The 13,494-nt window shown below is 33.2% G+C and overlaps 2 protein-coding genes across 5 annotated transcripts in view; one reads left to right on the top strand and one right to left on the bottom strand.

Moving 5' to 3' along the window:
* LOC128216855 (protein MON2 homolog) overlaps positions 1-13,494 on the bottom strand; it is a 299,982-nt gene that overhangs the window by 181,018 nt on the left and 105,470 nt on the right. The window lies entirely within an intron of this gene.
* LOC128216856 (G-protein coupled receptor dmsr-1-like) overlaps positions 1-13,494 on the top strand; it is a 138,237-nt gene that overhangs the window by 109,927 nt on the left and 14,816 nt on the right. The window lies entirely within an intron of this gene.

Consider the following 13,494-nt stretch of genomic DNA (forward strand, 5'->3'; position numbering starts at 1 on the left):
ACGTAATTTCATGATTTTCTTGAAGGTCTTTTAATTACTTTCTAGTTTATTATGTCACTGAATTATTAATCAAATGTTTCTTTAAAATATTAGGCTAAGATTAAAGCGCGTTTATCATTTAAACTTCATAAGATTCTTTTGTGGGTTTGAATTTAAATGTTTTTTTGTTTTTTTAAATATTTTAAACATGATCATGCCAGACAAAACATTTATTGAAACTTTCCAATTGCAGCAACTTAACACTCAATTGATTTTGTAAACTAAGCCTGGTAGAACTAAGGCAGTCGTTTACATGGAGGACATGTGAACTAAATATGTACATTTTGTCTAGTACATTAAATGTGTTTACTTTCGTAATGTCTTCACGTTTATACCTGGTGGAACTTGCAAATACTTCACAGAATACAAAATTCATATTCATCGAGAGAAAATGCGCAACTACATTTCAGTGACAATTAGAGCAGTAAATTATGGTATAAAGGTTAATGTTTATACACTGTAGACCTTTTTGTCAGATTAGTATGGCTGAAAGTTTGGTACACTGTTAACTTTTGCAAGGCTATTATATAATGGTCAGCTTTTTTTCAGCATGTTATTGTACTAGGACTACAATCTGGAGGAAAAAAACCTTCGGCAGCACGATGTCTCAGTTCTTTTCTGTTTTGCATCTTTCACTCGGCCAGATGTCATTGAAATAACGTTAAGTATCAGTATTCGTTCCATTCTTTCTATCAAAAGTGGAAACAACAAATGCGTTCATTCTTTGCATTATCAAATATATTCAGTGGTTTTGTAAAGCGTGTTAAAATGTCCTCAAGCGTTAAAATAAAAATATATTAGACTTTTCATTTAGCAAGCTGATGCATTTCTTGTCCAATACTGATTCACAAGTTTATCTAATAATTCTAAATAGGTAGTTGTGTGCTGAAATAATATTCTTATGTTCTGTGGCATTTGATTCGTAATGTAATTATGCATGACTTTAATTGAATGTCGGAATTCCTGACATAAAAATCATATGTTTCAAAGACATTTTACCAATGGCTAAAATATTTAATCTCTATAGTACAGATGTGAAGGCCGCAAAGGGTCGTTTACGACGTATTAAAAATTCTGGTCCTACGGGTGGTCATTGAATGAAATACTCAATCTCAATCATCTCCATATTTTAGGATATTTAAGTACATTGTAAGAATCTCCTTTTTCCCAAATTAAAAAAAAGAAGTGGTTTATGTGACATGAGAAGAGTTTAACTAACTGTACATTTTTGGTACCAATATATATCATGCATAATTTCAGATCGACCCGACTTCATTCATTGTTATAGAGAATAAAGTGCTTTATACAAATACCAATTTAAAATTGAACCAACTAATATAACAATGCCTAATAACTCGTAGATAATGAACTATTGTATAAATTGTAAGGGACATTCACGTTTTATTTGACTCAATTCTTTTTCTTTGAATGCGAGCTGCTTTGTACCAATATCAATTTAAATTAAACAAACGGACGTAAATTAATTCAATAACATTGTCAACAAACGTTTGGATTAACCGTTGTAGATAAGGCATTTATATGTCAAATTGCAAAGTGCATTTACGTTAACTTTCATTCCAGCAATATTTTGTTGAGATTTACCAATTATGAGTAAAGTTTTAAGGCGATTGTTTTCTAAAATAGATGTCGATGGCATTGAATACACAATGTATATAAAACCATATAAATGACATACATTAAAATAGATAAAATGACTACACTGAGTGTGCTGTATTGTAAGGAGACCTGGTCAACCACGAAAGTGCATACAATAAGATTCTTGAAAATAAAGGATAAAGTAAACTGTCGAATGCCTTAAAATTCGGGCTACGCTATATTGTGATATAACTCTGATATGTTTCAGGTGTTAAAAAAACTGACATTGGCAGTAAGAAAAAGTGAGAGGCTACATTTTATGACTCAGGCAATATTCTTCACAACGTAATTTATTTGATCTGTATATGTAATGCTTAACTCTGCTGCGTAATATAACAGTGAATCTATTGTTCATGATACATTATACTGAATGCTTCTTAACATTATTTATTATGAAAAGCTTTTGGCGAATAACAGTTTGCTGTAATTAGTCTGATAGTTTTCCTCTGATAAGGTTTCCACTATGACCACGAAAATGTTTCATGTAATAAAGTAATATTTCAACGAGGTGACATTCAGCTGCATCAAGAACTCAAATATATTAAATATATTCTCGCGCTAGTTTTGAAATAACTGATTCACAGATGAAAGCAAAGAATAGTTATGGTTATTTTCCTGGCTTTATTGAACACAAATATCGGCACCTTAGTATAATTGTATGGATTGTTTGCTGACGTTTCGTTTTAGTTAATTGTATTGCATTGTTTCATACACCAATAAAGAATTCATTCACAGAGAAGATCTTATAAGTTTTAAAGTAGTTTGTAATTAACAAGCCAAGATAACCTACCTCAGATCAAAGCTGTTCTTAAACCTCTTGATTAAAATCTGGCGGTGAAAGGATTTTGCAATTACATCAATTACTTTCGGTAATCATATTTAATCTAGCCGAATTTTTCATTTAATAAAGATCTACAAACACAACTTTCCATTCATTTAACATTAAGACTAAACATTTTGTTACAGTGATAACAAGGTAAATAAATTTGGAGGGAAGCAATTTCACTCTTTCTCAGATCCGGCGTTTAGTTTGTAAGCCTTGAGCGTTTCCTTCCCAAAACGGAGGTAATTAATTTCATAGTTGTTGTCATTATAAACATACACGATCGACCCCTGGTAACACATGTATATGGTGAAATAAAAGGGGCTTCCATGTGGTCTCAAAAAGAAGAGAAAAAAACAAAAAAAAATCACTTAACGTTGGCTTTCATAACATTTATATCGAATCGGCAGGTGGTATTTTTCATTCCTACGTAAATTCAAAAATAAATTACAGTTGAATTACGAGTATTTGCAATATGCTTTTCATTATTCATAATTTATGTTGGACTTCCAAACGGTATAATCACTGAGCAAAAAAAAACCCAACTAAGTATTACCCCACTGATGGCAAGAATACACACTAGTAAAGACGGGAATAAAATACCAATGTATCTCGGTTATTTAAAGCGTGCTGTGAAAGTGATCATGTATATGACAAAATTGTATCCAAAATATTGTACCTGGATCCAATCGGACAAAGTAAAGTTACAACCGGTACAATTCACCTGGACATGATTCATTTGGCGAAAGCACTTCCTCAATTTATACGTAGTAACATGGTTTAGTTCTGGGGAGATTCATGTGTCAGAATTTTTCCGGTAATCATATTTAATTTAGTCGAATATTCCTAAAAAAAATCCAGAAACACAACTTGTCATTCAATACACTTGAAAATTAAACATTTTGTTACAGTGATAACAAGGTAAATAAATCTTGAAGTAAATAGTAAAACTCTTTCTCAGATCAAGCGATCAATATCTAAGCCATGAGCGTTTCCTTCCCAAAACGGTAATTGCATAGTTGTTCTCACTATAAACATATACGAATGACCCCTGATAACAATTGAAAGGAATACACAATATTAAAGACTGCAAATAGTTGTCTTTTTCTAACTTAACCCGATCATTTGGCGAAAGCACTTCCTCAAATTATACGCAGTAACCTGGTTTTGTTCTTTTCGGGGATGGGGGGGGGGTCATAAGTCAGAATGCTCCTGCATTTTTTTTCAAATACATTTATACTTTTTGATGTTAACACATTGAGTGGGTTTTCTCTCTGGGTTTTCAGCAAAGATTACCTTAATGTAATTTGAATCTTTTCTTGAAAGTGTTTCTTTTCATAGCTTTCTAGTTAATATGTCACTGATTTATTCAACAAGTGTTTCTTTAAAATACAATGCTCAGATTAAAGCGCTTTTATCATTCAAACAAGATTATTCTGCGTGTTCCTTTAATAAATGCTTTAAAAATATTTCAAATACGATTTCGCCTGACAGAACAATGCAATATATATTGAAACTTTCCTACATCAACAACTAAAAATTTTGTTAGTGTGTGAACTAAGCCCTGATGAACTCAGAAAGTCCTTAAACTTGAGAACATGTGAAATTAATACGTTAAACTCATTGACTCTAATTGGCAGAACCCTCTTGTAAAGACAAATTAATCAGTCTTGTTTGTGCTCATCCTTACAAGTAAATTGTTTTCGTGCTTAACCAATTGCCAAGTGTATACTTTTAATCTGTTTACATTAGTAAGTTCTGCACTTGTAGACCTTGTGGAAGAGGGCAAATACAAATACAAACATGTCCTTTAACATTTCTAATTTACATTCTCCTTTCAAAAGGTATATTCTCTTACCCGAAAAAAACTATTAAAGAAACTTGTACCGTAACCTTTCCTCAGGGCAACAAGAGACTATTTTAGTTTTGTTAAGACAGTTCTTCATCTGCAGAACATGTGGAATAAATATGTATAAATACCCCAGGAAACTCATCGACTTAAGATGGTAGAAGTCTCTTGTAAACACATATTAATTAATATTGTTTGTGCTGATCCTGACCATCAGGAAGTTTTAATGCTGAGCTCTTTACCGAGTATGTACGTTAAATCTGTTTACGTTGATGATGTCTGCTATTTTCTATCTGGCGGAACTGGGCAAATACTTTAAATGTTCTTTCCGAATTCATTGAGTGCAAATGCTTCACTACATAATACTGACAATTGGAGCAGAAAATTCTGGTTAAAAGCTTAATGTTTACATACTGTTAACTCTTATCAGCACATTAAGGTCCATAGTTTACTGCGTATGCACTATCAGCTCTTTGTGAGCACATTCTAGCATTATGACCAACATCTGGGAGAAAGATCCTTCGGATGCACGATGTTCCATTTCCATTTTAATTATTTGTGTTCTTCACTGGACCAGGTGTTGGATGAATAGTAGTTTTTGTCTCCGAAATGCTATCGTGCAAAGATAGATTTCCAATGCGTCATTCATTTACTTTATCAAATGTATAATGTGGTTTTGTAAAACGTTCTCAGGCGTTAAATGAAATTAAATTGGACTTTTCATGCAGCAAGCTGACGCACTCTTTCTTCTGTAATGATTCACATCTTGTTATTTAGCAATGCCACTTCCACTTTCATGCTGAAAAGTGTTTGCTTAAGAGTCTTGGTTTATGTGGCATTTAATTAATAATGTAATTATTCATTACTTTAAATGTCTGCGTTCCTGAAACCTAAATCATACGTTTCATAGCCATCCACTCTTGGCAGAATATTTTATCACTATTATACATATAGCGTTAACGCCGTGTGGTGAAGGCCACAAAAGGCCGTTCCATTTAAGCACTTCGTCAAGACTGTACTGAAAAAAATACTGCCATTCGGGTGTTTATAAAACATAATTGTCAATAACCAGTCAGAATCATTTCAAATGATTTGTGTGTTCATCCTAAAAATCACTTCCTAATTAATAAAAATGAATTCATGAGAACATCGCAATAAAACCGGAGTTGTCTTTGTGGCATAGGCGATTTTACAGCAGGATGTATCTTAATACATGAAAAGCGAATGCTGCTTTCCAAAAACGGTTTTTGCATTGTTCCGGGCATTACCTAGGTATACCTCTTAACAGGGTTTATATCTGATTATCGATTATCATTTTACGGCCCATAGAATGTTCGCACGTGAATTCAATTTTTGCCTTAAAATCAAATTTGGCGACTGTTCAATAATGTCTTAACTAACTACGTCTCGGGCCATTATAAATCACACGGGTCAATTATCACTCAACGACCCGGCTACGCACGTATTAACCTCTAATAAAAATGGTGTTCATAGTTGGTAACACCTCTGTTATACCACATTACGAACTATAGAGAAAAGTCCAGTAGCCTTAGTTTTTAGAAAATTAAGTCTCAGAAGAGAAGTTGGAAATAGCGTTCTTAAAACTAATTATTTACTGGTGCTACATGGTTTTAACTGATCATGACAGACTATCAAGCAGCCAATATAACCTTGATGCATGTAGGCTGAGCTATTTTCATTTTATCAGGCAGAAACATGCAATTACAAAATAATATTTCACAAGAGAAAAACAAATGTATTGACATCATTGCACTGCCGTGGTAAAGTACTATATATAAGGGTTAATATGTCACAATAAATATAAATCATCCAGCCAGCAGACTTTCCTGTCAGAAGATCCTGGTTTATGACTAAACGTGTTTTTTTCCTCGTCAGTTAAACTGACGGTTTCTTATTTCTGCTGCATGTTATTTAGAACAAGTTAAGTAAATGTCTAAGAACGGGGTTCGGCAAAACGAGGCACATTATATAAAAGGCAATTATTAAATTAACATGATTTAGACATATATAGGGCCTATGAAAATAGACCCCTTTTTATATCAGCTTATTATATGTTCTTGCGTATCTTCAAACCAACAGCGAACTACTGAATTGACCGAAAGAAGAACGTTGATGCGAAAGCTGTTTTTTATATTCGGATAAGCTGATAAAATGTTATGCAAGAATGTGTTGTAAATATCTTTTTGACATTATTTTTGGAATACGATCTATACTAAAACTGAAACCTTTAGAACAATAAAAATGTACAAACATAGTTCATAGTTCATAGTTATCTTTCGTATCTACTCAAATGTGCTTTTTTAATGCGGGAATCGGTGTGAACAATCTACTCATGTTTGACGCTGTATTATACATTTTTAATGCGGGATTCGGTGTAAACAATCTACTTATGTTTGACGCTGTATTATACAATAGTTTCCATTTATCATACAAGCTTTGCTTTGTAACAGATCGATGGTCAATAAAACATAGCAAGATCGGGAAATTAGTTGCATAATGCAGACAAACAACACATCAAACACATTGGTTCCGCCTAGCAATTTGTCTTATGATCAGTTATTTTTTGCATCTACATTATTTTACTTAAATTAGGTCAAATACGATTTTGATCGGGACACAGTGAACTGATTTCGGACAATGACGCAGAATAAAAGATATAATGTATTTGAAGACAATGAAGGTACTATAATTGGAGAAAGAGAAATATACACAAACATATCTGTGGTAGTCCAATCAGGAGGTCAGGCAATTGTGTTTCGTCAATCACCTAGAACAAAAGGTCTGTTATCCCTTCGGAAGAAGAAGCTCATGGCTTAAGCACTATAGCATGCGGTGTGAAATAGTGATTCTACTTTCCTTCAGATTTATTAAACTTTTTATCACCGTAACAAATGGTTTAGTTCTCAAGTGTAATGGAAGGAATGTGATGCTTCTGGATGTTAATCTTAGGATAATTTGGCTAGATTAATTATTATTACCCCGAGTAATAGGCAAATTGCAAAAACATTTCCCTGTCGGATTTTAATCATGAGGTTTAAGGACATAGCTTTGATCTGAAGCAGGTTATCTTGGCTTGTTAATTACGAACTCTTCTAAACCTTGATTATGTTTTCACTCAGAGTGAATGATCCGCTGGTGTATAAAAGCATCAATTCATCATAAAATAAAACGAAACGCGAGCAAATAATCCCGAAAAATCTTCTAACGTGTCGATATAGTGTTTAAAACTCACGATAATAAATTTAGCTCTAATTTGCCAGTTTATGCAAGCCCAATACTTTCTTAACATAAAAAGAATAGTCTGTATTTTGTTCGAAATATTAATGCATCTGCATTCTATATACTTCAGCATTCCTAAAAAGAAACAATCAATTACCGATTATTAAATAACCAAAAATATTACTTACAGAAGTGGTAAATTTACCGAAAGGGTTTTAGAGTGAATAAGCATCATGTATCCAGTATCGCAAACACCCCCTTGGCTGTTACAGTATGCAGCAAAGATATACATTAAAACAGAAGTAACTGCAATAAAATCAGTTGCATAGGATATTTCCTGGGTCATAAAACGGAGCCTTACACCTCTTCAGAATGCAATTGTCAGTCTCATAACACTTATAAGTAGAAACACAACAGTTGCAGCACACTATATACTCACTTTTGTTTATAGACTTTCCATAACACTACGTTGAACATTCTTCTGAGCTAACATTTTTGCGGGTGGCCTGTTCTTTTTTTCCACATACATTTGAAAAACAGGTGTTTTTGAGAATATATTTTTATATGCCTATGAAAGACAGATAAATTGATAACAATATTAATGCGTAGAATGTTATAAGATTGCAGGAGAATATGATCGCTGCAGTTCATATACCCCTTGAGCAGCTCGTCTGATGCATCTCAACAATAGCTGTTCAACAGATTAAATGTGTTCAGTGTTGAAAACAAAGACATTTTAGCAAGTTGCCAATAGCTATTTCCATCAGACTAGCAGAACGTTTTACCTGGTTGCGAGAACATTGTCAAATTGACAATTGTTTTCTTTTATTAATCGCGTAGGCCACTGACCTGATACATCATACAGTGATTACCCCAAAGAACAACTATTAAAAGAGAGTTCTACGAAACTCTACTGGTATGGATACTTGTATGTGTGAACTTTTTGCACACCGCGTTATCCTGGACGATCCAGGTGTGTGTAAACTGTTTAATAATGGAAAATACGGAAGCCCGAGGAAAGTGGTTTATGCGAGTATCAGCGAGTTCAAGTCAAAATGAAATTTCGCATACGATTTTTAAGTTCAACTGCAGCGTATATAAACTTTCTAGTGTTTATAATAGCACAACGTCAACATCGCTGTTCTTCTCTTTTGTTCTCAAGTATGATATTGAGTGCTCGTTTTAAACCCCCAGTTATTTTAATAGAATACCGCAATATTTTTAGTAAAGACATTTTTATAGATTTCAAGTTTTATTTATTTACATAACATTTAGAAGGCCATGGCCCATGTGGGCAAACATTATATCCAAGATTTAATGCATAAAACAGTAGAACGAACAGTGTAAGTAAAAAAAGAATAAGCATCAAGCAATTCAGCATTCTACTTAAGTAAATTTAACCTTTAAACCTACTATACTATATAAACGGCTGGATAAATGACTTAATTAAAGTGATATTTACATTGAAGCACTTATGATTATTTTATTTAAAACTATATATTAACAAAATCGGTACAAGGCTCCCGTACTTGAATGATTCTTGATGTAATGTTTGTGTTGTCTAAACTCTTCTGAAAATGTTTGTCAGGCTTTCATATGGTTAAATGTATGGCTACTAAGTTTGTCCCGGTAGTTAACACTGGTTCATTTATATTTTTGATATAACGATGCGTCAAGCTTTACCAACAATATTTCCCTTATAAATGGAGAGGCAGGTGACGAATGGTGATTCAGTCCTGTGTTTTCCTTTCATATGGATCATGAAAGACCAGGTGTTCCTTTCATTAAAAAGAGTCGGTTGTTAATTCATTTTCCACTCCAACGAATACGTCCTGTTAGAAGTATACTGCAGCAATATTGCGAGTTATCCATTGCCGAATGTCACGAATACTTTATATTATTATGATATAAAACCATATCTGCTACACAATAACAAATATGGTGCAGGAATTCGTGGCTTCAATGAACAAACATAGTGATAACTTTCCTTCATTACTACATCATAATATACCTCTTTATGAGCCCTTCGTTCTTCATTAAGTGGTAAAAGAAGGGTGTCTCATCGTCGCAATTTCACAATAGCGCCACAACGCTCCTGTTTCGCCACGGGTATAACTCAATAACAATTTAAACAAGAGCGGGCCTTGCTATACGTGTGTGTACTGTAACACGCAATATGTGTACCAATATTTATAAACACAACTACAGAAACTTTCATTAGAACCCATTGAACGGCTTTCGGAGTTACAACCGTCGGTAAAGTGTTTGCAAAACGAAGACTTTTCTTCGAAAATCAGACAAGCTGATTTTTATAACTACGTTTTCAATGCCGATATTTCATTCATTTCGAAAACAACATGTGATCGGAAGACCAACTTTATATGCTTAGCTCCCTTTACCCTTTACCCACGCTTTGGTTTCTGGTTATTAGCAACAAGAAACGTGATAAAATGACATATTGTAAAACTGATTAACAGTGTCAAAGGCAATCGTTGTTGCTTACTTGATGAACTACTGATGTTAATCGATGGGTCATTATGTCATCAATCATGCTCAATGAATCTGTTTTAGATTGATTATTTGTCGTCCTTAGGCATTACGACAAACGGTAATGATTTTCTGAAACATTTGTTCTGAAATGTGTGGTTTTTAGTGTTAATGTTTGGTGTAAAGCTTCTAAATGTCTTATTTATTTATAAGGATTAAGGGTAAAATATTAATTTCCTCAAAATAAATTGACGCCTAGCAGATTTCTTTGCGTAGACTATATATCATTAGAAAGCATGTTAACAAGGTGAAATATTTGAATGACAAAATTGATGACAACGCTTCAATAACACAATAATCCGGGAAATCTTAAAAAGAACTTCAATTTGAAATATAAATATAATTCTGTCTTAATCTTTGCTAGGTCAGAAATTGCTAATAAAAATACTATTCAATTTTTTTGTATGCATATAATCCTCTTTCCTTCAGAAGTATGTTACAAATTCTAGATGTGTCTTAGTAGTTCAGCAGTGTTATGAACATAAACTTTGGGATATTTAGGAATGTGGGGTACAGTAAAATTTGTAGTGCTTGTACATAAAGATTATAAAATAGTTTAACTATAACCTACCAGTTTTTAAGTGTGATGTTGTCATAAATAATCTTAAACGAATCATATATGATTTGTAAATTGATTTGATTTTTAAACAAGTTTGTGAGAGAAAATAATTGTGAGTATACAGGTTGTTCGTATCTTCATGCCGTTTTGGTGCGCACATTGTAAAATGGTCACATTTACATTCATTACCCAACACCTAAAGATCGTGTTACAATACACATGCTGCAAAAACAGAGCAAAGGACTGAGGGAAAAGCCAAAAGCTGATAAATATGAAATCCCTTTCCTTGTTATAAGCAATCGTATAAATTGATAAAAACCGGTGAAAGCGTTTATATTCTCGAGAATGAACATAAATTGTAAACGTTTAAAACAGATTAGATAGTACAATTCTTGCCAAAAATAACATTTTTGTATACAAGACATAGGTGTAAGACAAGTAAAGAAGGTATTTATTATTTCAAGTGTATATATTCTATAATGTAATACTATCCAAGAATCAATATATATGCAAAAAGCTACAGAAACATGCTCAGTAGCAAAAAGTTTAAACATAAACCCGGTTTAGTGGCAATGGGCAAACGCCAAAGACATAGAACACAAATTCACAAACAAGAAACATAGAACAGCACACAACTCTACAAACAGCACAGTGGATAAATACTATATATATATATATATTAATAATTGGTATGTTTATCAAGAATTGTTAGGTACCGCCTTCATGTTTGTCGTCTGAGTATAAGCTATCCAGTATTTTGCTATGATAAGCGTATCGATGTATTAAGATACATTTTGTTTGGCGTTGTTTTATTTTGAAGTTACATGAAGGAACCATTAATGATTAGTGATGATGACTTAAACAGAAGGGGAAATAGAAAAGTGAGATATAAAAATCGTAAAGAAAAGGAAAGTGAAAATGTTTCGTTTTAAACAGTCTGTGTTCATTTATAATTGCTTCCCTGCGTTTTGTAAACACAATTATTATATTTTCAATTATCAGACATAAAATATATGATAAAATCAAAGGATTGTGACAAAAACTCGCAAAAAAGTAGACATGTGATGTATGCACAAAACACAATAATCACGACAGCATAGAGAAAGAACTTTTAAGCTAATACAATGTCTCGCTTCTATCACTCTGTCAAGCTGCAAAACTGGCTTGCTTATGATGCACTGATCGAGGTGCTTATGCACCAAGAATTTATCTGTAATGCATAATCATTACGTTACAGCAAGTAGCAAAATGTCATGCGCCTGGGTCAAGAATATTTAGCGCATAAACCAGCCACTTTGAGACAAGAAACCTCTCAGCCGGACCCGGTGTCATAAAACTGGTGATGGATGATGAGCATATGAGACTCGACCATTAGGAGGGATAATTACATTTCTTAGTATACTCTGTCTTGAACTAATCTAATTGTCTTATGTGGACAATTCGGTACTTCAGTATAAAGATATATTCATTTCTGAGGAATCCTGTAACAGATTCCGTCTTGGAAGGAAAGATAGCTACTTGTGTTTACAAAGCAGGAGAAAATAACTTACTTCTTAACATATATCTTCATCAGTAAACTACTACATTGGACTCGTTTTTTCTCCTAAGCTCACTGATAATTTTATACATGTATGTTTAAAGCTTTCGTCAATGAACACAATGTGTGTGATAAAAGTTTAAAAAAGAACAAAATAAAGTCTTCAAGCAACCAAAATAAGCTGAATTATTACAATCAATGTTCTTAGAATCTTCCATAATAACCTGGCTTCGGATTTTCAGGTTTTGTTCAAGAATACTATTTAAGAATTGTTGTAGGTTGAATGCAAAACCAACAACAACAGACGTTTAATAATACAAAAAACAAAACATTGTGACAAGCCGAGTGCGTCTATATTGGTCCAAACATATATCATTATCTGTTTATTTTATACAACTACAAATTGTGTAATGTACTACAGAGCCATAAAACGTTTATGAAATTATTATACTATTATTAACATACAATCAACAGTTTCCTTCTACTCTGAAAATACTAATATTATATCCTCTATTAGCAAGATTAAATGTCAGGACTACCAACGTGGCAATTTGCCTATAAAGTGTATAGTTCAAGGTAATTTTACCATTTTTTTCTCAGTAAACAGTTACAATTAGTTGTCAACTGGAACGATTGGCACTAATTTGAGATGGAATCCTACCAAGAGAAGAGATTGAATTGTCGGTCTATTATTGATCCTGCATAATACAAACGCCTTCAGTCTTCACAGCCACAGTCACTTTCCATGCAACACTCATGAATACATTCTACAAGATAGACGCTACGGAATCACAAAATATGCCCAAGGACATATAACCCATTCTTGTTGCTTGTTTCCTTGACTTGCTGTTCTAAGTAGTGTCTGTTCGACTTCGAACCTTCTGGAAGCTCATGAATACTGAATACGAGACAGATTCTATGGAAAAACAATATATGTCCAATGACCTAGGACCCATTCGTGTTGTGTATTTAGTTGAGTATATGTTTGGCTTTGATCAATGTGTTTTCAAATAACCTCACTTTTGACGGTTTTGACGGCTGGGCTTGTCCATTTAGTATTTTACACATTGCATTTATGAAAAAAAGCTGTCTCGGTTTTATTTTAAATGCTCACTGACGGTTATTACATGCAACACTTTCAAAACATCCACATACCATACACCGAAATATATCGTTCTTCAAACATATATTAAATATTTGTTTAACATCGTAACGTCCAGCTTAATTATAGCTAATGTTCAGTA

The sequence above is a fragment of the Mya arenaria genome, chromosome 14, assembly GCF_026914265.1.
Source record: "Mya arenaria isolate MELC-2E11 chromosome 14, ASM2691426v1".
NCBI lineage: Eukaryota > Metazoa > Mollusca > Bivalvia > Myida > Myidae > Mya > Mya arenaria.